The following is a 25,001-nucleotide window of genomic DNA, read 5'->3' on the forward strand; positions in this document are numbered from 1 at the left end:
TTGTGAAACAATGCCCCTCAATCGCAACTGTCTGCCACCTCTGCATGGCTCACTCTCCAGCTTGCTAGACCACAGCTGGATGGTGGCTTTCTGAGTATTTCAAGCCTGAACTCACCCAACTTTCTCAGAGAAAGGACAGTCCTGAAAGTGACAATGCAGGGATTTTTCATAACCTCCTACTGAAGTTTCTAAAAGCCTGCTTTCTACCTGAGCCCAAGACCCACCATTGCCTGTCCACTCTTCTCCTTTACTCTGAGGGGACGGAGGCGGGACCAGTTGCTTCTCCTTCCTCTCAGTGAAGTGCCTGTGTCCTGCTTATTCCCCTCTCCTTGGTGGGGACTGGGAAGGTGTCAAAGAGAACAGACTTCTGTGAGAACTGCTTTCTCTGAAACTGGGACTGACCTGAAGGAAGTTAATTTGTTCAGACAGATCCCTGAGGAAGTCTGTCACCAGATCAAATACCGAATCCAACCCAACTGACAATGAAGTGTGACCATCACAGTAGAATACACTCAGCAATGATGCAATATGTATGTAAACTGTTGTCACAGAAAAGAGTATCTAAACATTTCTTCTCAGGAAAGGACTCAGACAAGGTGACCTTGTAAAGACAGTAACTGAATAGCTAAATCAGAAAGATGGGTGAGCATCAGGCATCCAGACAGTGCATATCTACTAAGCAAGAAGACTTAAAACTGCAAGATGTGAACTGCAATTAGGCAAAATCAGGCCATAAAATATGGAACAGCTAATAGGGAAAGAGCTACCAGAGAGGAGTAACCAGGCCTCCTCAGATGTTGGCAATTCCCAAAACAATGGCCGGCCCCGGTCTCTGAGAGACAGAGACTTGATCGGCGTGATCAAATACTCTTCTTTTCAGTGTCTGCTCTAAGGAAAAATGCAATCTAGCCTAGAGAAACTCACAAGGACTGCTGCACATTCCATAGGTGTGATTTAAAAAAATATGTCGGGGGGGGGGGCAGAACAATCATGGTTGGTGTGTTTTTAATGATTCATTTTTTTCTTCCTCCATTTTATTTAAATTAGAAACAAAATTGTTTTACATGTCAATCCCAGTTCCCCCTCCCTTCCATCCTCCCCTGCCCCCCACTAACACCCTACCTATCCCATAAGATTTCTGCTCCCCAGAGAGTGAGGTCTTCCATAGAGGGTCTTCAGATTCTGTCATATCCTTTGGGATAGGGCCTAGGCCCTCCCCCATGTGTCTAGGATGAGGGAGTATCCCTCTATATGAAATGGGCTCCCAAAGTCCATTCCTATGCTAGGGATAAGTATTGCTCTACTACAAGAGGCCCCATAGATTTCCGAGGCCTCCTCACTGACACCCACATTCATGGGGTCTGGAATAGTCCCATGCTGGTTTCCCAGTGATCAGTCTGGGGGCCAAGAGCTCCCACTTATTCAGGTCAGCTGTTTCTGTGGGTTTCACCAGCCTGGTCTTGTCCACTTTGCTCATCACTCCTCCTTCTCTGCAACTGGATTCCAGTTCAGTTCAGTGTTTAGCTGTGAGTATCTGCTTCTACTTCCATCAGCTGCTGGATAAAGGCTCTAGGATGGCATATAAGTTAGTCATCAATCTCATTATCAGGGGAGGGCATTTAAGGTAGCCTAGGACTACTCTAAGAGAGACATACATGGTCCCCCAGAGGAGAAAGGGACAAGATCTCCTAAGCAAATTGGGAGCATGGGAGGAGGGGAGAGGGAGCTAGGGGAATGAGAAGGGGAGAAGAGGAGGAGTGAGGAGGATATAAAGGAGCAGGAAGGTTGTGTAGGGGGAAGAATAGAGGAGAGCAAAATAATAGATACCATCAGAGAGGAAGCCAGTATAGGTTTAAAGAGAAATCAGGCACTAGGGAAATGTCCAGAGATCTACAAGGATGACATGATTGTATCACTTTTATTTTCAGTAAAGCAGGGTCAATTATTTTATCTGAGTCTTCAATTAGGAACTAAGGCCCTGTTTATGATCATGTTTCAACACCTAGCCGAGAGCCCCTGGTGTGTTCAGAGCTCCTGTATTACCACATAAACAGAGTTCCAGAGCAGGGTCAGCAAATTCTGCTGTAAAAACTAAGTGGTATTTAGTCCTTATTTTGTAGATCAAGTAATGTGCCCCTCAGCTCTGCCCTCAGAGAGTAGCTGCAGCCATAGCCACGTCTAAATGAATGAGCAGAATCTGTTCCAATGAAACTTTATTCATAAAAATGGGAAGCAGGCCAGGCGTTGGTGGCACATGCCTTTAATTCCAATAGTTGGGAGGCAGAGGCAGGCAGATCTCTATGAGTTCAAGGCCAGCCTGATCTACAGAGGGAGTTCCAGGACAGGACAGAGAAATACAGAGAAACCCTGTCTCAAAAAACAAAAACAACAACAAAACAAAAAACAAAAAAAAGTGGGGGAGGGGGAAGCAGACTGGATGGAACAAGACATAGTCTGCCTACTTCAGTTGTAGACAAAGGTATTTGTTTTCAGTGATTTGAAAATGGGGCAGTTAATCAATAGTTCCCCAGGAACACAGGGAAGAAACCTCTTGGGGCTGAGTTGGAGTAATTTACTCATCCTTATAGACAAATGTGCCCACCTGCTCTGATAAGCTCAAAGTAACAGAATGCCAGAAGCAGGAAATCTTTGGAGAAATCCTTTTTTAGCTTAAGAAACTACTGAGTGATACCTTATGCAAGGCTCTGACTCTTGCTCTGACCTTTGTGTCTGTGAATTGGGTTTACAGCCCACGCTTCTGGGGTAGAACTCACTGTACATGTTCTAACTTCACCTTTGTGGGAAGTGAGCAGCTTTCATCTTGGGGAGGAGATTCCAGAACTAGAAACTGACCACTCACAGAGTACAACCAAGTGGGATATTTAACAAAACCGATCATTTTACAACATCCCAAGCTATTGATGCCACAGATCTGGCAGGGCCTGTATCAACTACATCCAGGAAGGCCTTCTCACCAAAGCCGGAGCCACTCCAGGGATCCAAAAGATGCTCAAATTGAAAAGAAATACTTAGTTTCCAACTTAGTATGAATGCAAAGCAATTGGTCACCACTTGAAGTTGGGCTCATTGATGGAGTGGGGCCTAGATATTTGCTTCTAGAGAATGACATTCCTTTCGATAATATTGTATCCAAGGCCCAGCTAAGAAACCATTAAGGATCTACTTCCTGTTGATTTCTTCCAAAGTACTACCAGGAGGTTCCGAGGACAAAAAACTTTCCCAGGCAATAGTCACTAAAATGCTGTGCACTTAGAACTTGTCTCAGCTTCCCCCTGCCCCACAATATCTGCAGGGGTGTCTTTGGCTTTACAAATGGAAGGACAAGAGCTGGACACAGTAACACATTCCTGTAGTCCCAGCACCTGGGAGGCTGAGATAGATGGATCAAGAGATAGAGGCCAGCCTGGGCTAGACTTTGTCTCAAAGGGAGTGCAGGGGTGGGGGTGGGGGGTAAAGAGAAAGAAGAAATAAAGGAGAAAGAACCTGAGAAAATGATGCTAGACTATACGGTGTGTCTACCCCATTGCCACCTGGGCCCAGTGCCCTTCTTGCCACTGAGCCTGTTACTTGGGGATCTTCAGGAATTAGGGTCATTTTCAGAATGGAGAAGCCTCAAGTTTACTGGATTCACTTGTGTTGTGACTTGTGCTGTCTGTTCATGGCTGCAGTGGCGCACGCTTTTAATCCCAGCACTCTGGGAGCAGAGGCAGGTGATCTCTGTGAGTTGAAGGTCAACCTGGTTTATAGAGTGAGTTCCAGGACAGCCAGGCTGTTACACAGAGAAACCCTGTCTCAAAAAAGGCGGGGGGATGATGTGGCAACACAACAGTAGTGCAGACCTAACACCCAAATAGTCCCTGAAACAGTCATGGAGTCAAAAGCCAGAGAGTTAAAACAGTGCTGGCAGGGCAGAACCCTGGGGTACACTGTACAACAGAACAGCAGCAGTGTGTGCTTCCCCCGTCTCCTGTCTGCAACTGTGACTGATTGATGGGACATGCCTCTCCTTGATTTCTTCCTTGGACCTGAGTTCACAAATCAGTATGCTCAAATTATATAAGCCATATTGCTTACACCTTCACACCTGGGCTCACACTCAAGCGAGAGAAGTTTTTTAGGTGCTCAGAACAAATCAGCACCATTATCCACATTTTTACTCAAAAGACTTTTCATGGTCAGATGGCATCCTCAAAAGAGGTGGAAGTCATCCATGAGAGGGGCTCCCTCAAAGTTGCTACTGGCACCCCATTGTTGGAGATTGCTAGGATGCCTCAGGACAGGCATAGCTGCTATTTCAAACATGCTACATTCTTGATTAACTCTGTCTCGAGGTACCAACAATATTTTAAGATCTACATGAGCAGTGGGGACCTCCCCCATATTAGTTTGGGAGTAAATAAATATGAAATCAATAATGAGGAATACAGAGTATTAGGATATGCTGTCTTGTTTCTACTTTAACCTTTCCCTTCCTGACCAAAAGTAAAAACTAAAAAGCCATATTGATTGTTTAATTTATACCAGTGGTTCTCAACTGGAAAAAAACACTCACCTCCCAGGAAGGATCCCACCAAGAGGACATTTGCCAGAGTCAGAAGACATATTCTGTTGTCATTGTCCGTGTCACATGGAGGGTAAAGACTGGGGCTGCTATAAGATATCCCACAGTACATAAAACCACAGTCACAATAAACTATTCCACTCTGAAGATCAGCTACCCTGAGCCTAAGAAGCCCTTACTGAGAGGACTACTGCAAAGTAATCCATGCAGCTCACAGACGGGACAGCTGCAGTTGCATCCCCACCACCTGCCCCACAAGTATTAGGATCTTCATGGCCCCAGGGTTTAGAGAGGAGAGACCCTGAGCTTCCTGGGGCTGGGAACGGCAGACACTGAGAGCTGTCCTGAGGCACTGTCCAGAATGCCTGATAGTTGTAAGGAGAGGCATTTTATTCCAACCTGGATTCAAGGCAGACTCCACAGAGAAAAGGCCACCGGCTGTCTTTGAAGGGTCTTATAGTTTATCACCATACCATAAGGAGGGCTGTGTAAGTGGACATTCCTGTGCTATCAAATGAATCTGAAGCGTATTTAAATGCTGAATGATGTACAGTAAGCTTCCATGTAGCCAAAAAGTAGATATTAACTATAAAATAAAGTTATCAGTGATAATACACATTCATTTTTCTGTATCCAGGTCAGAGTGGGAACGCAGATACAGGCTATGGAAGTTTCAAGAACAAAGAGCCCTCCGCACTGTCAGAAGCAGGAAACATCAGGTAAGTCTGTGTGTGTAGCCAGAACCCACATGTGGGCTCTGGAGAGATGGTGCAGTGGTTAAAGAGCTTGCTGTACAAGCCGAGGACCTGAGTTCAGATCCCAGCACCCACATCAAAAGTTAGACACACGGCAACCACCTGTAACTGCAGCACCAGGGTAGATCCTGGGGGCTCCCTGGCCGATCAGTGCAGCTAAACCAGCTAGCTCCAGTCCAGTGAGAGACCTTGTCTTCAAAGCTAAGGCAAAGAACTGAGGAAGATACCCAACATCAACCTCTGACCTCCACGTGTGCATATACAAGTAAGCACACTCACACACATGCAAGCATGCACACACAAACAACATACAACATGTTATGTGTGTTATACATGTGTGTAGATAAACAAAAATGTTATATTTTTAAGCTTGCAGTGGTTCTAGAAAGTGAACTTTACCAACTGGTGTCTCCCAACCATGGGGCTTCTATCTACTGAGTCCCATAGGCTCCATCTTTAGTCCTGTGAGCTCAGGTGCCTCCCTTAGAATCTACAATGACATAGAAGTAGCAGGCTTGTCTGTACTTACTCACTGCAGGCCAACGGGGCTTTCTCAGCCTTCAGAAAGTCCCACTCTTGGGTAACAATTCCTAAATATGATCTCTGCATACCACTAGGCACCTCAAAAGTCTAGCAAACTTGACTATCAATCAGGGCAGGAAAAAAATTTTCTTTCCTTGGTATCTGGAAACACAGGAACTGCATGAACCTGTCTGTGGAACCTTGGCCTCATAAGAAAGGAAGTCAAGAAGTATCATGTTTATTCTCGTTCTCTCCTCTTCCCTCTTTCTCTCCTCCCTCTCTCCCTTCCTTGTTCCCTCTGGGAAAGATGCCCTGTTCCTACACACCAGGACACTGGTTCACACTGTCTATGGTCCTTAGCCTCTGGCCTCAGCCCTATAATCTTTCCTTGCCCTTTCTCTCACCCCAACTGACACAAACCCTATGCCTCTAGGGTTCCAAATTCAAATTTTCAAGGCAGAGGCACAGATGTTCATCTCAGATGAGAGATCCATACCTGGTCAAAGGAGCAGGGTAGCTAGACACAGCATAGTTCTTGAGCCTATCTGTTGTGTGGAGATATAACACACATACAAAGACAGCCTGTTGGCAGACACTTACCAAGGTCAGCAGGACAGGAAGTCCCTGCCAACACCTACAGGTGCTGGGCACAGGGAAACATCCCAGGACCTCAGTCACACATCAGTGCCTGTTCCAAGCACCTGTGGCTCTGGGTGTACACATGTCCTCTGGGTCATCCAGTCTGGATCAGGCTCTGGGAGTCATATCTGAAGAATGAGTGGCATCCCATGGCCCAACCCACCACAGTCAGCTCCCTTGGGATTCCTAGGCCAGTTCCTCCAAACACTTCCAAAAGTAAGGATCTGGTACAAGTTCACAATTGTTCTTTACCAGGGCCCTCTTAAAGGTGTCATAAGCAGGTAGGTTTCCAGGTTCTCCATGATCTCCTGTACTGCCATATACATTCAGCAAATTGGGATCTCAGGAAAGTTCTGGAGGAATAAAGCCACCATCTCCCAAACTTGTGAAAGATAAGAACATTTTGTTTCCTAATGTCAACTTTTTCATTCTAATCTTCAGTTGTTACGATACCAAAGATGATTTTTCTATTCTAATGCACTTGCCCCATAGATTCAAATGTATGATGTGAGGGTTTCACACACATACTGCATAGTGGTTATAATAAATGAAGTAACCATCCCATTTGCCATACTACAACAGGTGTAAATGCCCCAGAACTTCTTAAACTCAAAGTCTGTGCCATTTTCACCTTCTCTGTTCCCCTTACTCCACAGTAACCACAGAGCCACCATGAAAGCACGGCACGAATAGAGGCCACAAACATCAGAGGGTGCACTTTGCCAGCCTGAGAAGCACCACAAGTGAGGCAGGAGTCTGTGCAGTGGCCAGTGAGGGTGGTCCAGGGCACAGATGCTCATTTCATTATAGATATCCCAGTATCCTTCCCTCTCACAATTTATGTAACTGGGTTCGTACCTCACACTTGCGTCCTCCTTGACTGAGCACTGTTCTTCCAGCCCTAGGGTTTATTTAAAAATCACTGTGTGGCTCAAATATCTCCTCCCTCTATTTTCTTACCTCTCACTGTTATTTTGCAAGTTTCCAGGCCCAGAAGCTCCCAGCTATCTTTGCCCCTCCCCCGTACACCTTGTCGTTTTGTTTGTTTGTTTGTTTCTGTTTTGTTTTGCTTTGTTTTGTTTCCTGGGAAATCTGTTTATTGTAAAAGTTGTCCTTGAAATACTTTATCCAGTGACACCCCCATCAATTTTATGCATAACACCAGAAATTCCAGCCAACTATTTAACTGTATAAAATATTTTTTTCTTCTAAACAGTTGGTGTATTCTTCCCTGGTATTTCCTGGGGTTATAGCATTTAGAATCATTTCCTGACAGCCTTCCAGGCCTCTTTTCTTTCTTTTTTTTCAGATTTTTTTTAATTTAAATTAGAAACAAACTTGTTTTACATGTCAATCCCAGTTCCCTCTCCTCCCCTGCCCCTGACCCCCTATACTATCCCCTTTCTGCTCCCCAAGGAAGGTGAGCACTTCCATGGGGATCATCAAAGTCTGCCACATCATTTGGAGCAGGGCCTAGGCCCTCCCCCATGTGGCTAGGCTGAGAGTGTATCCCTCTATGATGGATGAAGGCTCTGGGATGGCATATAAGGTAGTCATCAATCTCAATATCGGAGAAGGGCGTTTAAGGTAGCCTCTCAACTATTGCTTAGATTGCTGGTTGGGGTCAACCTTGTAGGTCTCTGGGCCTTTCCCTAGTGCCAGAATTCTCTTTAAACCTATGATGGCTCCCTCTATTATGGTATCTCTTTTCTTGCTCTCCTCTATTCTTCCCCCGACTCAATCTTTCTGCTCCCTCATGTCCTTCTCTCCCCTCCTCCCCTTCTCTTTCTCCTAACTCCCTCTCCCCTCCCTCCATGTTCCCAATTAGCTCAGGAGATCTTGTCCCTTTCTCTTTCTTCGGGGAACCATGTATGTCTCTTTTAGGGTCCTCCTTGTAACCTAGCTTCTCTGGAAGTGTGGACTGTAGGCTGATAATCCTTTGTTCTATGTCTAAAATCCATATATGAGTTAGTACATACCATGTTTGTCTTTTTGTGATTGGGTTACCTCACTCAGGATGGTTTCTTCTAGTTCCATCCATTTGCTTGCAAATTTCAAGATTCCATTGTTTTGTTTTGTTTCCCCACTGAGTAGTACTCCATTGTGGAAATGTACCACATTTTCTCCATCCATTCTTCATTGAGGGGCATCTAGGTTGCTTCCAGGTTCTGGTATTACAAATAATGCTGCTATAAACATGGTTGAACAGATGTCCTTGTTGTATGAATGTGCATTTTTGGGTATCTGCCTAGGAGTGGAATTGCTGGATCTTGTGGTAGACTGATTCCCATTTTCTTGAGGAGTCACCATACTGATTTCCACAGTGGCTGTACAAGTTGGCACTACTACCAGCAGTGGAGAAGTGTTCCCCTTTCTCCACATCCTCCCCAGCATAAACTGTCATTGATGTTTTTGATTTTTAGCCATTCTGCCAGGTGTAAGATGGCATCTCAGAGTTGTTTTGATTTGCATTTCCCTGATGGCTAAGGATGTTGAACACTTTCTTATGTGTCTATCAGCCATTTTAGACTCCTCTATTAAGAATTCTCTATTTAGTTCTGTACCCCACTTTTTAATTGGATTACTTAGTGTTTTGAGAACTAGCTTCTTTAGTTCTCCATGCACCTTGTAAGTAACATTCATCCTTCTTCCTATATAACAGCAGTTCTCAATCTATGGGTCACGACTCCCACGGGAGGTTGCATATCAGATACCCTGCATATCATATATTTACATTATGATTCATAACAGTAGCAAAATTACAGTTATGAAGTAGCGTAAAATTAATTTTGTGGCTGGGGGTCACCATAACATGAGGAACTGTGTTAAAGGGTTGCAGCATTAAGAAGGGTGAGTACCACTGTTCTATAAGACCCTTTCCTCCACCTCTACAACTCCATCCCGGTGGCCTGCTACCCCTCACCCCAACACACACACACACACACACACACACATACACACACACACACACACACACACCTCTTCCTAGCATCCTCTGAGTACTCTCTCTTCTCCCCAGTTCCTCTCTGTCAGAGTAGGGCTACCATCCCTCTCCCCCACACGACATGGTCCGAAGATACAGTTCCATATCTCCATATATGTCTTTAAATTCAGCTTCAATGCCACACCTGCTTACATGGACACCAGCATCCTCACATCCCTAGTCAGGGTGCCACCTTCTCTCTCTATTCTTGGGCCTAAGGCTCAAGTCAGTCCCCACCCTCTTGACATGATTTCCCCTCTAAAAGCCTCATCTGCTTTGCTCCTAGGACACCGAGCATACGATATTCTGTACTGCCATATTTTAATCTTTGGCTCACTCTGCTTTAGCTCCTGCTTGCTAAGCACAGCAGGAACACAACAATGTTGACAGTGGACAGTGGCCCCATTCACCCTACAGGACACTACTGACAAGCTACACAGTCAGCACACATCAACAGGATACGTGGCTCTGAGCTCACTCCTGGAAACAAATCTGTGCAAGAAAAAGAATGGTTTGTTGACCTTTTCCACAGATAATCTCTGTAAGTACAAGTGTTTCTGGTTTCCTAACTTGCTAGAAGACAAGTGAAACCTGGTGCAACCAACAGCAGCTCCTAGGAGATTGCGTACTTGGGGACACCATGTTCTAAGTGTATTGTGAAATTATAATAGCACCCATTAAAAATCGCAACCCTATTTTACCTTTAACCACTTCCCATCATACCACAAGAAGCAATGTTTTTCCTTTTCTTCCTCACAGGGTCTGAGTCAGGTAGAGTGTACAGAGCACTCGTGGCCCTAAGCATAACTGCAGATGTTTCTGCATCTGCTGTGCTGCTTTGAGATCCGTCCAGGACAGCTGCCTTTCTCTCACCTATCTGAGTTGAAGTTTTCACCAACGACGGTTAAAACTAAGTCAGGGAAATAACAGCTGTTGGTGTGGATGTGGAGAAAAGGGGAACCTTTATACTTTGCTATTGGGAATGTGACTGGGACAGTATTCTGGAGAACACTACGGACTGCCATTTGATTTAGCAATCTCATCACTGGGTACCTAGCCAAGGAAAGGAAAGCAGTGTGCTGAAGAAGCACCTACACTATCAATGTTCACTGCAGCACTAATCACAGAAGCCAGGATATGTGCTCAACCCTCAACATAATTCTGTCCACCAGCTTAGCAATCAAGATGTTATAGTGCATATATATACCCAATGGAATATTATTCAGCCTCAAAAGAGAATGATGCTGAAAGACATGACGTTTAGTGAAACACACCAGATGCCAAAAGACAGCTATCGCATAGCCACACTAATCTGCAGCCCCTAACAGTCTTCCAAAGAGAGTTGGAATTACTAAAAGCTGTAAAGGAAGCAGAGAGACTGGATAGTAGACAAAACATGGAAGGCAGTACTAACTCAGCAGCATCGTGAGATGACTACACAGTGCACAACAGCCTGCTACATGTTTTATGAAGAGTACAAATAGGTGTGTGTCAGCCTCCAAACATAAATATACAAGGAAAGTAAGATGTTAATTACTCTTGTTTGATCAAAGTGTTATGTGCATTCATAGGATTACCACACAGTAATCAAACATGTGCAATTATTACTTGTCAACTTAAAAATGAATGATTATAAACCCAAATAAATAAACACTATAAATCAGACAACAGTATCTGTGGGGTTACACTGAAGCAGCAGCAGCAGCAGCAAATATTTGCTGAACTGAATATCCTTTTGGAAACACTGAATTTAAATGTCACCAAGAACGTCCATGGCCAGCATTTGTTTCTGAACATATAATGAGAAAACTAAGCCAGGGACATCAGTATACACGTAGAATGTTGGTCCTTGGGAGGCTGAGGCAAGAGGATTGCAAGTTTGAGACCTGCCTAGGCAACCTAGCATGACCCTGCCATGACTAAATAGAGAAAAAATGAGAAAGCGAAGGCTTACAGAAATAGAAAAACCTTCTCCAACATCACCCAAGGTCATCCTGGCAGCAGATGGAGCAGATTAGGACCCCGCTGAATCTGATTAGAGTCTTGCTCCTCATGAACTTCTTGCAGGTAGCAAGAACATCAAAAAGATTCAGAAACATCCCTAACCGCCTGAGCCCCAGTGAGCCCCATGGGTAGTCTGGCTGTATTTTTGCATGGGTATGTCAAGAAGCAGACCCTGACTCAGAAGTTTCCTCTTCTCAGAAAGAACAGTGTGCACAAACATGTCTGTTTTCTAACTCTAGGCTGACAAGAACCCAAAAACTCCTATGCTGGAGGTGGAGAAGGCCAACGCTTGTGAAAGAAGGTATTCCAGGCCACCCTTCAAGATACCATGGAAGAAACAGACTTGGTGTTCTGGAGGCCTCTCACCTTGCCCCACAACACACAGAACTTCATGAGCAAATGTGACATTGACTATAAACTGAAGTTTCAATAGACGAAGCTAGAAACAACCACATCCACTCTGTATTGGAGCCCAAACCCCAATACAGCAGAGAGACCTATGGCTTTCATGACTTTGTCCTAAGGATTAAGCAATGCCCAAGAAGTAACAAATGTTTTTGATGAAGCCCTTAGGGAACAAATGAACAGATATATAATCACAGTAAAGAGTCATGATATTTTCAAAGTTAATGTCTCTTGTAAAGGAAATAGCTAAATCAGAGTATCGAGCTGAATCTTGACTGGGAAACTCAGAGTTCACATATAAAGGGAGCTGTGGTCATAATGTAGGTGATTCACTTGCTGAAAGCAGGAAGCTTGCTCTTAAGATCTGAACATCTGTGTCTTCATTGCTACCCTAGTTAATAGTTCTCCCAGTATTGTTCCTTGGAGTTCTACAATTAACCTTTAGTCATACCATTTTTCCTTACATAAGACTTATCCAGATTGTACATAAAGTGTGTGTATATATGCAAGGCCTTTGATCTGGAGCCGCCATCCACACAGGACTAATGCCTTATGGTTGTGAAATTCCAAGGAGGCCTGAGGTTCTCTGTGATGTTGGAGACGGAAAAATCATTATGTTTTGCTGTGTTATTCCAAGTGGCAGTGCTTTCAATTTAATTAATGGTGGTAAATGACTCAGTTGAGTGATTCTCTTAAGGATGACTGTTATATTAAGACAAATAGATCTATTCCTAGACCTGTTAAGTACGGTATGTAAATGGCCTGAACATTTGATCAAATTGTATGGCTAATCCTCTAATTGCCCATTGAGAGACTGTTGCAGGAATAATTATCATACCTGGTCCTATTCATGTGCATTGCTAATCCTTTTAAAAATCTTTAGAAGCTTTTTGGCTCTACTATATTCTGAGGCTGAGGAATTTGTAGGTTTGATAGACATTTACAGAAAAATACCACCCAGAACACACATATATTTGTTTCTAAGGTGTTTTCTACATTGAATATAAGTCTTCAAAATGTTTGCCTGAATCATCTGTCTCTGTCAGTGAGCCCTGTGCTAGGTTAAAGGGTGAACACTGGAGCAAAGCAGACAGCCTGAGGAGAGGCCATAGTCTTCCCTGAACTTGAGCCTAGTTAACTCTTGTCACTCCCAGTCACTGCAGAAGACATCATGCAAAGGAACTAACTTTGTGCTCCTACATGTCCTGAGCTTCTTCACAAGAGGACGGGATGCTAGTGCTTCAGACATGTCAGCAAGGCCTGTTGCTACTCTGAAGGAACAAGAAGATAAATGAGAAGAGATGAGGGTTGTGTTGGTCTTAACCCAAGACGACCAGAAAAGGAGGTACGGGTAGAAGAAATATAGAAAGGCTTCATGGAGAAGTGGGGAACCTGGAGATGGGGGACAGAGGAATCTAAGCAACAGAAGCAGTGAGCACAAAGTTGAGAACATTTTTAACACCATTTCAGTCCATTTTCCAGTGTCATAACAAAATACCTGAGCCTGAGCAATGTACAAAAGAAAGTTACTTAGCCCAAGTCTCTGGAAGCACAAGTGTTCAAGGTTGGGAGCCACATGTGATGATGGCCCCATGCTGTCATGACCTTCCATGACCTTCTGTGATGGAAGGTTATTAGAATTTGAAGTGAGTGGGTTTCATAGAGAGGGAGAACAAAGGAAGTGACTTGCTTTTAAGCAACCCATTCTTGTGAGACCTAATCCAGCCTGAAGAGACAGACATTAATCTATCTTAAGGGACCTAGCTTCCACTAGTGCTACATTGGCAGCCAGGTTTCCATGGGTTTTGATAGAAGATCTGCATGCAGATTACAGCAGACAACTCCCACAGGGTGCCTCTGGACCAACAGAGTGGCCAGAGAGGATAGAGGCTTTCCTCTGCAGTGCTCTCCATCAGAGCAGGAAGGATGCACCTGAAGAAGCAGAGGTCTGTGGGTAATGCCAGTGGATATCTGAGACTCTTATTTGGAAGCCACTCTCTAGTCTTCCTTTCTGTTTGGGGGCATTTGACTCTGCATGTTCTGATGAAGGCCCAACTGTCCATTTGTTGATGTTAGTCCTTGCCACCCAGGTATCAATGGCACAGGAGGGGATTTGGGCCAGTCAGTCCTATCCTGATTGTGCACGACTCAGGAGCTTATGATTCAAAGAGATAGGTGGAACCTGGTATCCTCTTACCACAGATCCCCCTAGCCTACAGAAATGTCACTCATCCAGTCTAGCAGAGGTGACATCTATCCTTGATAACAGGACTATGGGTATATTGTTGTGTTCATATAACCTTGTCCACAGCCAGAATGTCATCTTTAAAACTGATCCTGGCCTTGCAGTCTATGACACTGGCCCTCCAGCACTCATAGAGAGGCTGTTCTTTCCCTTTTACTTTTGAAAACATAGATCTTCTTATGGAATTAGTCTGATTTTGTTTCTGCTGCAGCTGAGAACTGACTGAAAATAAGGCAGACAAGCACAGGGAATAGCTTAGCAACCTGGAACTCTGCTTGACTTTAGCTATTCACATACCCTTCTGCAAATGTACTTGGCAGCCTGAGACCCTTACCTGCATGACCTACACTTACAAACTCCTCTCCAAACAATGTGCCAAGCAACCTATGACCCTTGCAGGCATCAAGCTAAATGCACACCCTACTCTAAACAATGGCATAAGTCTCTTTTCCCATTAATAACCTCAAACTTAGACTGGTTATATTCAGTCCTTCTTCACTTATACTCAAAGTATGTCCTCTAAGAGAACTGTTAGGTGAAACACAGTATTTATTATCATATACCTACAAATAATTTGGCATGCAAATAATTAAATATATTATGGGAAGGGTTGTGTACAATAGGGAAATGGTAATATAACCTCATCTGCCAATCAAAATAAAGATCACCAAAACTGTGGCCTTTAATAACCCAACTTCTCTTAAACACCACAAAATGAAGCTCCAAATAATGAACAGGGCCCTTGGGTTCCCTCAGCCATGTGGGCTGTTGCGGATCTTAACTGTGTATTCCTTTCTAAGCTTTAGTCACTGTAATTTAGATAAAGTTTCCTTGCTACTCTACAATCTACATGCATCTCTTTCATTCTTGAATAGGATGCCAAGAATCTGGAAACACCAGGCCCTGACTTGGGTAATGGGGAGGGTAGATAGATCCTCCGAGAAGGAGCAAGTGTGCTGCAGATCTGTTCCACACAAGAACCAAAGGTAGGGAAAGCACTTTCTTTTCATCCAATCTAGCAATTTTCAGTGAATTCCGGGGAGAAGGGAGTTCTGAATCCGAATCCTGTCATGCCTGATTATGTTCTGGAAGAATCAGTTTTCAGAGAAAACAGCTATGAGAGCTACTTGTGTCCTGAAGTGCTGCTGGAGGCGGTGCAGGCTCCCTTGCTTGGGTCCCAGCCTGTAGGTATGAGCTCTGCATTTCCACAGTTAATTCAGACTCAAGGCAGAGCCAGGGTCTTCCAATTAAACCCCCAAGCTTCTCAATTCCTCTCCCCCAACACTACAAGTCATCCCTGCTTCAGAGTTTTCAGGTAACCTGCTCAGGAAGCAGAGGCTGCAAATATCATGAAACTTAGAGAAGCTAAGGCCTATGGCAAGATCAAGAGAGCATCAGAAAAGCAATCAGGGAGGGGGCAGACTGTCAAAGATGGACGAGGCCTCTGGGTGAGGATGAAAGCCAGCATGTGTGAGGAAGTATTGGTTACTGAAAACAGCACAGAGTGGTCAGGGGCAAAGATTATTTTTTTCCCAGCAACAGGTACCAATCTAAAGGCAAACCACGGTCTTGTTGGTTCATATGCACTCTGTAAAGTTTGCCCTAATTGCAGACTCTTGGGAGAGTTAGTGTCTCTAGGACTATTATCCTGGGCACAATAGTGATTAGGCTTCATAGAGTGTGTCATGTGAAATTAGTTGTTTTATTTCTTCACATAACTGAGCCTGCTCTTGTTTGTTCGGCCATCTCTTGTCCTGCTAATGTGCTTATCTGTCAACAACTTAGAACCAAGAGCTAACATTAGTTCAGCACAATGAGGCCTATGATAGATACCTTCTCAGAGACTCTGTGTCTACACACACACACACACACACACACTTGTCCAGTTCTGTTTCCACCTCTACCCACTGGACTATTTTAGAGAATGAAAATACATATAGTGAATAGAACACAAGAAAAAATTAGGAAAAAGTTTCATATCTGTTAAAACCTTAAATTATGTAGTATGAAATGAGTGGATACTGAGAAAAGTTAAATTTGGAATTCTACAAGAGAAAAGTGTGGTCTGGATAATTTTATCATCTTTATGACATTAAGAATTGTCTACAAAATTACATTCCAAATAAGTAAAAGAGTAGCAGGAGTAGTGGTGTGTGGGGAGGAATAAAAGTACCTTCTGGGCAAATTCCCAAGCATCAAAGGCCTCAACTGAGCAGCCTCTTCCATGGAGCTAACAATAGTTGGGGACTTGGCTATTCTCATGTACAGCTAAGACCATTTGACTTTCAGAATTTCCTTCCGGCCAGGGTGGGGCTGTGCTCCCTAATGTACATTCCAAAACTTCCATGGATATCTAAAACCTTAGATAAAACCAGACCATACAAATACTATACTCCTTCCTCTACATGCATAACTACAATCAGCTTTAATTTATAAGTTGGGTGCTATAAGAGAAATATCTACGACTAATTAAAATGAAATATTTACAATGCACAATAAATGTTACATGATTGTGGTGTCTCAGAAGGTCTTCCTCCTGCCATACTGTGCCTGGCTCCTTGGGATGCAATGCATCCATGCCTACACGATGAGATGGAGAGAGACATGTAGCTTTAGGCTGCCAGCTGTTCATTTATATAATTTTTACCTGAGTTGATCACAGACAGCTAAAACTTCAGAACATGAAACCACTTTGGGACAACTATTGTACTATGAGTAGGCAGAGGGAGCCAAAAGGGCAATGAGGCTGTGGACCAGCTGTTCACAGAGATCCTTGGAAGTGAGGAAAAGGCACTGACACAGCTGCATTCTCCACGTCACTTAACCCACAGCCAAGAGCTACCATATTGGCACAGAAAAGCCAGGAGGAACAAGGGATCAGAGGGCCCTGTTATTATTGCTGAGCTGGGGGTCATCACTGGCATCAGTTCAACATCCTCACTGAAGCATCCCTATAGGCCCCATAGTATGAACCTCATCCTATCACAAAGTCCTGTCAGTAACCACCTGAGCTGCGGCACTGCCTGAAGAGTTGTACCAGCCCACACCAACACACCAGCAGCAGCAGGGAGGAGGATCAAGTGTCTTTGCTGGTGAAGGTAATAGGTTTAGGAGCCTGACTGAGCTGAATTGTCAGCTCTGATCACACACTAACCATATGACCTCTGGGCAAGTTCCTTAGCCTCAATTGAGTCACCTCTAAAATGAGGGTGACCCAGGGCGCTGCCCTGATGCAGTTATTGTAGACCATGTATGACATGACGCACGGTGAGTGTCAACCTCCTCCTTGCTCTTTGACAAATTCAGGCAAGCAGTTCCTTTCTTCAGGCCTCCCTTTTGTCTCTTCAAATGAGGACCCCTAAAACAGCTGCTGCCATGTCCTTTCCAGAGGATATCATGAAGACATTGCATGACTGGCTTACAATCTACAAATGTTTATCTTCTCAGAGTAAGACCTACAATGGAAGCAAATGGGTTTTTAAAAGTCTTATTTTTCTTCCTATAATTATCCCCTTGAAATAATATAGCATTGTTGTAACCATGAGATCTGATAGAGAGTTGTTATTTTGAGATAGATAATGAACTTGAAAACTGATAAGAAAGTAGATTTCTCATCACATATACTTTAAAAATGGTAGGTATAAAGATAAAGTGTATGTTAGTCAGGTCAGCATGGCAATTCCACATAAATACTTATTTCAAAATACCATAGTATACACTAACAACGCTCCTAAATGTTATGACGGCCTGTTGACAGCTTCATTGCACATGATTAAGAACTTCAACTATGGTCACCCAGATAAACACATTCATATTCCTTGCTCCTCTGAAACTGTGATATAATGTGTGTTTGCTGTGTTGATGCTAAGCAATAACTAATGCATTGCCTGATAAAGACACACACACACACACACACACACACACACACACACACACACACACACACACACACACACTCACACTTACTTCCTTGGAATATTATTACAGCCAGACAAACACAGTACATTCTGGAGGAGTTCCCCCAAAGTTATCTAGGAAGAGGCTACATCCTGCCCTGCTGGCCATTAGTCCATTCAGTCCCTGGTACCCAAGATGTACTCCTCTTGCATCAAAATGTATTCTAGATAGAAAAAAATCATCTTTTATCTTCCATATGTTTATCATATGGAAGGAAAATTAGCAAAAAGACTATTTGCCCTTACTAAAGATAAAATGCCCTTGAAATCATACTATGGAATAGAAGGAATATTCAAATTTTATGACCCAGGGAAAATCTGATAAGCATGGGACCTATTGTAAGTTAATGACCCAATAGTGCCTGATGCATTGTCTAGTATGGAGACTTCTCTAAAACATTTGTGATACTGATTTTTATTTTAAATGAGTCAAAGAACAAAAATGGGTTGTGAGCATGTTAACTCTGATGCCTTTAAACATTTGGGAGATTTCATAAATATTGAAGTAAATCGCCACTCGGCACTTACATGGTGCACAGTGAATATGACCATTCATAAAAGACTAAAAAGATTATGCCAGAGATCTGCCATGACATATCGAGTTCTACATCCATCATTTAGCTAATCCAAAAATCCCTTGCCATCATTATGATGAAACACCCTTGACCAACAAAATGATTTGTTTGCTTGTGTAAAATGATTCATAAAATAAAACTTTATTTCTGTCAGGCTATAAAATCTCATAACTGAGTGATCCTGTGGCGAGATGAAACGCTGAAGTACTAACAGTGATGACTATTAACCATGAGCATCAGAGCTGAGTACAGAAAGGAAGGTACAAACTGTAACAAGTGATTTAGTTTGGAGGAGGTGGTCTGCAATGTGAGTGACTAATGGTTCTAAAGCAAATTGGCCATGAGTTACTCTAGACTTCATCTAATAGGTAATGAACATCTCTAGCACAATGTTATTTGGAAAGGAGAAGGGCTGTCTAGGGATTTGGGGAAGAAATGAAACACTGTACTTTGGAATTATAAATAAATAAATAAATAAATAAATAAATAACTTGATCTAAATGTTACCTACTCAACAAGGCTCAAATAATTGGTTTTTGATGAGCTTTCTTCAGTTTGTCTCTGTTTAGTTCAGATTTGATTTGTTCTTCAAAATTCACTGAACTCTCAATTTCTTCTCAATTCAGAGTTGTATTCTGAAAATAAAAGAAGATAAAATATTTAGAAATATCTATCTCAAAAGCCAGGCAGTTAAACAAATTGCAACTAAAATATAGGACCATATAAATTTATGTAGAAAAATTTAACAGGCATTAATCTTTTTAAATTCTCTTAGAAAACTGGGAATGGAAGGGAATTTCCCACAACTTATAAAGAGAATCTATAAATAAAATTAAGTAAAATATTGGATGCTTTTCTTTCTGTCCTAATTTGGAGAATTCAAGGAAGTTACCCTCATCATCACACTGAAATATCTTACTAGAAGTCCTTGCTGTTGCGTTAAGATTAAAAAAAGAAACAAACAAACAAAAAAAGACATGAAGACTGGAAAGGAGCAAGGGAACTATCTACAGATGATATCATGATTTACTATTTATGATTTATTTAAATAACCACTGACACTCTCAAGAAAATTTATCAATATCTCAACATACAAGATCAACTTGCAAATTTCTGGTATAATTTTAATACTTGATAACCAGTTGGAAAATTATTCAAAGTAATTGACATTGACATCAACCAACATAAAATAAATATTACTTTGCACTCAAAATGGTACATGATTACTATACTGAAAACTATAAATGAAGAAACATATACCATTTTCATGGATTGGAAGACTCAATATCATAAGAGTTATAGATTTATAATTCCAAAAGGATTTTATAGAAATTAATAGATTATTCTAAAATTTCTCCAGGAGTTCAAAGGACCTAAAATAGCAAATCATCTAAAGAAATGGGAAGCTTTATAAAATCAAATTTCAAGTTGAATAGCAATCCAGAGTATATGGGTGGCATAGGGAGATAAGACAGAAAATGGTTTTCATTTTTTCCTAAACATATCAATGCAATCCAATGAAGAATTATAGTGATAACTGGTCACATTGCCGATGGAATTGTATTCAACCTCTTTCTCACATACCCATATAATTAATTTGGGTAATGTAAAAGCTAAAACAACAAAATTTTCAAAAGAAAAGTTGTAGGAGTATTCATGTGACTTGAGCAAAAATTTTTCATAGAAAAATATTAAATTATTTTAAAACTAGATTTTATTAAAATGTAAGGCTTCTCTCCATCAAAAGACATACTTCAGAAAATGAAAAAGTAAGACACATTATTGGAGTGAGAAGTTGTGAAGTATATATCTCCCAAGGGTTGGGGCTCAGATCACATAAATAACAGCTAAGACTCAATAATTGGTCATATGTAATTTTAAAATATGCCAATTTTCACTAAGATAAAATTATAACAATTGAAATAACCTTCAAAACTTAGGTTATCATAAATATAAGTTAACCATAAAAAAAGTAAACAATGATTTAAGCACTTTTCAGTGAGTTGGTCCAATAAATGAACCAGAGGCAGAAAAGCAACAGCATTTCCTTTGCAAAGCATAAGTGATGAAGAAAAAGAGGAACCATGCAAAGCTACAAAGATGCTGGCACTTAGGAAGCCTTTGGTTCCATCTCTAGTACTGTAAAAATACTTTTTTAATTGTTGAATTATATTAAAAGCCTAGTGGACATAATGTTCTATCCTGTAAGCAGTGGTTGTTGCACATTCTTTAGAAGAACAAACGTCACTCAAGGGTGGGACCGTCTAGTGGGGTGGATTTAAGCCTAATAATGAGGGCAGTTTTAGGGGCTCTGTGTGCTTTCTCGGGCCTTTCACAACAGTACCCTGTGATAAACAAGTATTAACACGATCCCTGTGTGATAGGAGAACCTGTGATCACCAGCAGTGGGAAGCTGCAGGGAAGGACTAGAGTCTTTCCAGGCCAAGAGGTGAGATTGCAAACATTGATATGGGAGATGGGGACCCTGTGCTGTGTCCTGGTAGCCTCACCAGGGGCTAAGTTGTAAGCATTATCTTTGCTCAGCAGCACTGTGGTTTCTGTGGCTTCATCACATGTCCAAGAGCCTCAGCCACTGCCACCACCTGCATGGAATGAGACAGGTCAGAGTTGCCTCTCATCATCCTGAGAAAAGAATTTCTGAATTCAAAGTTCATAGTGCAGGATGTGTTGGCTGCCCACAGTTATTGTACCACCTCAAAGCTGAGAAACCATGATGCCAGGCCTCATGGAGGAGTTGCTTTACTCACAGACTAGGAAACTAATGTGCGTGGGCCAGGTAGCAACATGTAGTATAACTCCAAAAGTGTGATGTCTTTTTAATGAGGAAAAAACAGTGGTCTGAGGTCCAGATCTGGGCACTAGACTTGCAGGGGGTTCAAATCTCAAACTGTGTTACATGTGGCCCTGTGAGGAACTGCCTCCTTACCTGAGAAATGGCAATTGTTCCTGCCCTCAGCACTATAGCTTCATGTTCTTTCCTTTAAAGAGATCTCTTTAGTTTAGGATGTAACTCAATGGTAGAGAAATTGCCTAGCATGTCCAAAATCCTGGATGCAGACCCCACCACTGGAAAAAAAATACAAAAAGTGTATGCATCTCGGGCACTAAGGAACCTGATGGTTCTCTACATCCCATAAATAATAGCTGCTCTGGTCTCCAATGCCTGATATAGTTCTTGTCCCTCAGAATGAAGAGCAGAGCTCCACCCTGTACAGAATGGCCTGTGTTCTGTCAGAAGCTAACACACAGCTGCCAAGCCCTGTGTGGACTGGTGAGATTAGTGGGGCCTGATTTGATGCCCCATGGGAATGACTTGTGTTGTCACCGAACAACTGTAATGACCCTTTCATCTACAAGAGCTTTGTCACTCTGTCACTTTTCTCCATTTTATAGACCAGGAAACCAAGACAGACTGGCTCACATAAGGTCAGACTACAAATATTGAGCAAAGCCAGATACAAACCCAGAGCCCTGAATGGTAATGCTTTGTTACCTCCCAAACACCAAAAAAGTTAGCAGGTGGCAACAGTAAGAACACAGTCAGCCCTCCACATCTTAAGTTCCAAACATATCCAAGGCTCCAACCAACCCCGGATCAAAACCACTCAAGGGAAGAAACCGCACTCAGTCTTTCTCTGCCTGCCACCTGTGCAGTGCAGGTAAAATGTCATCCCTTCGATTTTCACTGATCCAGTAGTGAGTGAGATGTTAGGTAGGCAGGTGTGTGAGTTCTCCAAATCATGTCATTTTCCAGAAGGGACATGAGCATCCCAGCATTTGGTGTCCACTGGAGTCCTAGAACCATTTCCCCTCCCTTCACAAGGACACATAGGGAGTGTCCTCCAGACCTGAACAAATTCCCCCAGAGTTCCCAGTAGCTCAGCCTATCCAGGCTCAAATACTGTGAACAAAGTATCAGTACCAAGGTCCCCTGAATTCTAATTCCCTATGTGCTGGACACCTCTGGGGTGCACAGCTCTGTCTTTCTGTATACAAAGCAGCAGCCAGGACCCCATTTTCAAACTAGTCTGTAGAGTGAAGTCTGTTACATGCAAACCATAGTTCAGTTATTTATCTTGCAGAAACTGAAGCCCAGAGTCATCAGAAGGAGGCTGTACGAGGAACGCTATTTAAGCCTGCACTCTCCTGTTGAGTCAATTCCTTCACAGCATGCCTGGAAATGAAGGCTCAGGGAGGTCAAGAAATGTGAACAGGTGAGGTCACATAGCAATCAAGTGGTAGAGCTAAGGTGTGAATCACGGGGTCCACCACGGGGTTGGCGCCCCATGCTCAACTCTGCAGTGGCAGTAGGACCTACACCCCTTGTTCTAAGTCTCTGTGTATGAAGTGGCAGACCCGGGAAACTCACCATACCAAGAAAGAGCACTCCATTCTGACTTTCCAGCCCAAAGGTCTTTACAATCCTCCCAGGATCTTCCCCTGCATCCACATAAGCCCCCCTCTTACTACACAGGTCTGGCATTCCTCGTGATGCTACAAGGAAAGCAGGTGCTGGATCTGGGATCTTGTGATTCAAGGGGAGCAGCCAAGCTCCTGGCTCTGTACCAGGAAGGTGAGCTAAGGGTAACAGGGAGTTGTTTGTGTAGATTCAGCTGTAGGACAGCTCTGGCCAGGCTGCCAGCTGACACATGGGTGAAGAAGGTCAAAACAATAACAAACACCCTTGGTCTGAGATCACAGGAATTGCTTAATTACACACTGCATTGTGTTATTATAGCGTTTGGTCTTGTCTCCTGTTCATCAGCTCCCGCTGCCTCCCTGGGTGTGGCCTGCAGAAACTTGCGGTCCGCCAAAAGGTTTCCATGTGCAGTCAAGTTCCCTGGCCTCCACAGTAGGGTGACCTGGTAGACAGCTGCCACCAAAGCAGTGACCAGATAGAGCTGAGACATGGAAACCCAAGTTGGAATGCAAAGGGGCCTTGGGCCACACTCACAATCATCCCTGAGAAAATGCTGCTTTCTCTTATTTTCTTTCTGAACAAAAATGATCACTTCTGCGTTGTGGGGTTGCTCAACGAGGAAAAAGGAACTGTTTCTCTTCCTTATCGTTTGCTGTTTACATAGTGCACAGAGGTAGCGTCTGGATGTAATCTACGGGAAACCCCATGCCGAACTGGAAATTCTGGCTTCTTAAGTAATCTGTTAGTGAAATTTTGAGGATGAATAGATTTTCTTTTCATTGACTGTCAGTAGAATGTTTGCTATTGATGAAGCATGGGGTTTTACTTTAATTCTTCTATTAAAGAAATGAGATTAAAATAAATTTTTTGTGCCAGTGCTGGATATTGAAGCCCACTAACTGGATTCCCATACCCCTGTCTTGTTTAGAAAACATTATGCTAACAGAAAATGAAAAACAGGAACTTTGAACAAAAAAGACACCAGCATAGTTAGGTGGCTCCTAGGCAAAGATGTCACTTGAGTTAGTTTGTTTGTACCTTAAACACAAAACTGGCCCCCTTTTGTTTGTCTTCTTTTTTTAGACAGTATCTCACTCTGAAGCCTAGGCAGACCTCTAACTTTTAGTGATTCTCCTGCCTCAGCCACCTAAGTGAGCCTCCACACTCAAGTTGGTCCTGAACCTTTAAACATACATTTTCTTGAAGGTTCACCAATAGTAGAGAGAGAAAAAAAATCCTTCGCTACTTGCTTGCATTGGAGGATGAAATAAAGGAGGGATAAAAAGAAACCATAATTGAGGTGACGGGGACATCTTCAAATAAGCATCACATTGCAGACACACCATAGCCTTCCACTCCTAAAAACTCATCCAGTGGCTGAATGGGTAATTAAGGATTCTGAAACTGCCTAATTTTTAAAGATCACTTCAAAATCTGTTTGCTTTTTATTCTATTACTTAATTTAAAGTGCCTATTTTTCTTCTTTTAATTAAAAACTTTTCATATATATTCTGACCACACTTTTACCTCCCTCAACTCCTCCCAGATCCTCCCCCACTGACCCAACCTTACTCCCTCTCTTTCTCTTTAGAAAAGAACAAAAACAAAACAAACAGGAAAACAGCAACAAAATATCTGTAATTGACACCTACTTAGTAAGTAAAGTGCCCAATTTTTAAACAGTAAACTTACCATTTCTGAGAGACAGGATGGCACAACTAAGGATACTCCTCCAGGACAGGACAGTATTGGCTAGGAGCAGATGGGCACAGCTTCTGTTTCCACTTCTCCCACAAATTCCAAGTATGGATCTGACTTTGAACCATCCAGACTCATGTTTCCCACGTGCAAATTAGGCAGCTCAGCCAACTTGTCTCCACCACTGTTTGGAAAG

The 25,001-nt window shown here is 42.7% G+C and overlaps 1 long non-coding RNA gene across 3 annotated transcripts in view; it reads right to left on the reverse strand.

Annotated features, from left to right (window-relative positions):
• Positions 1-15,818: 15,818 nt before the first annotated feature.
• The window catches only part of LOC103164378, a 127,721-nt gene continuing 118,538 nt past the window's right edge, over positions 15,819-25,001 (reverse strand). The window contains exons 4-7 of one of the 3 annotated variants that reach the window (XR_003484103.2): positions 24,800-24,989; positions 21,177-21,269; positions 19,178-19,301; positions 15,819-17,590 (exon numbers count right to left, since the gene is read on the reverse strand). This is a non-coding gene — a long non-coding RNA (uncharacterized LOC103164378). Of the gene's footprint in view, positions 17,591-19,177; positions 19,302-21,176; positions 21,270-21,613; positions 21,754-24,799; positions 24,990-25,001 lie in introns of all 3 variants that reach the window. The other 2 variants (XR_003484101.2, XR_003484102.2) reach the window with 2 other exon arrangements.

This window comes from Cricetulus griseus, chromosome 3 (genome assembly GCF_003668045.3).
Source record: "Cricetulus griseus strain 17A/GY chromosome 3, alternate assembly CriGri-PICRH-1.0, whole genome shotgun sequence".
Lineage (NCBI taxonomy): Eukaryota > Metazoa > Chordata > Mammalia > Rodentia > Cricetidae > Cricetulus > Cricetulus griseus.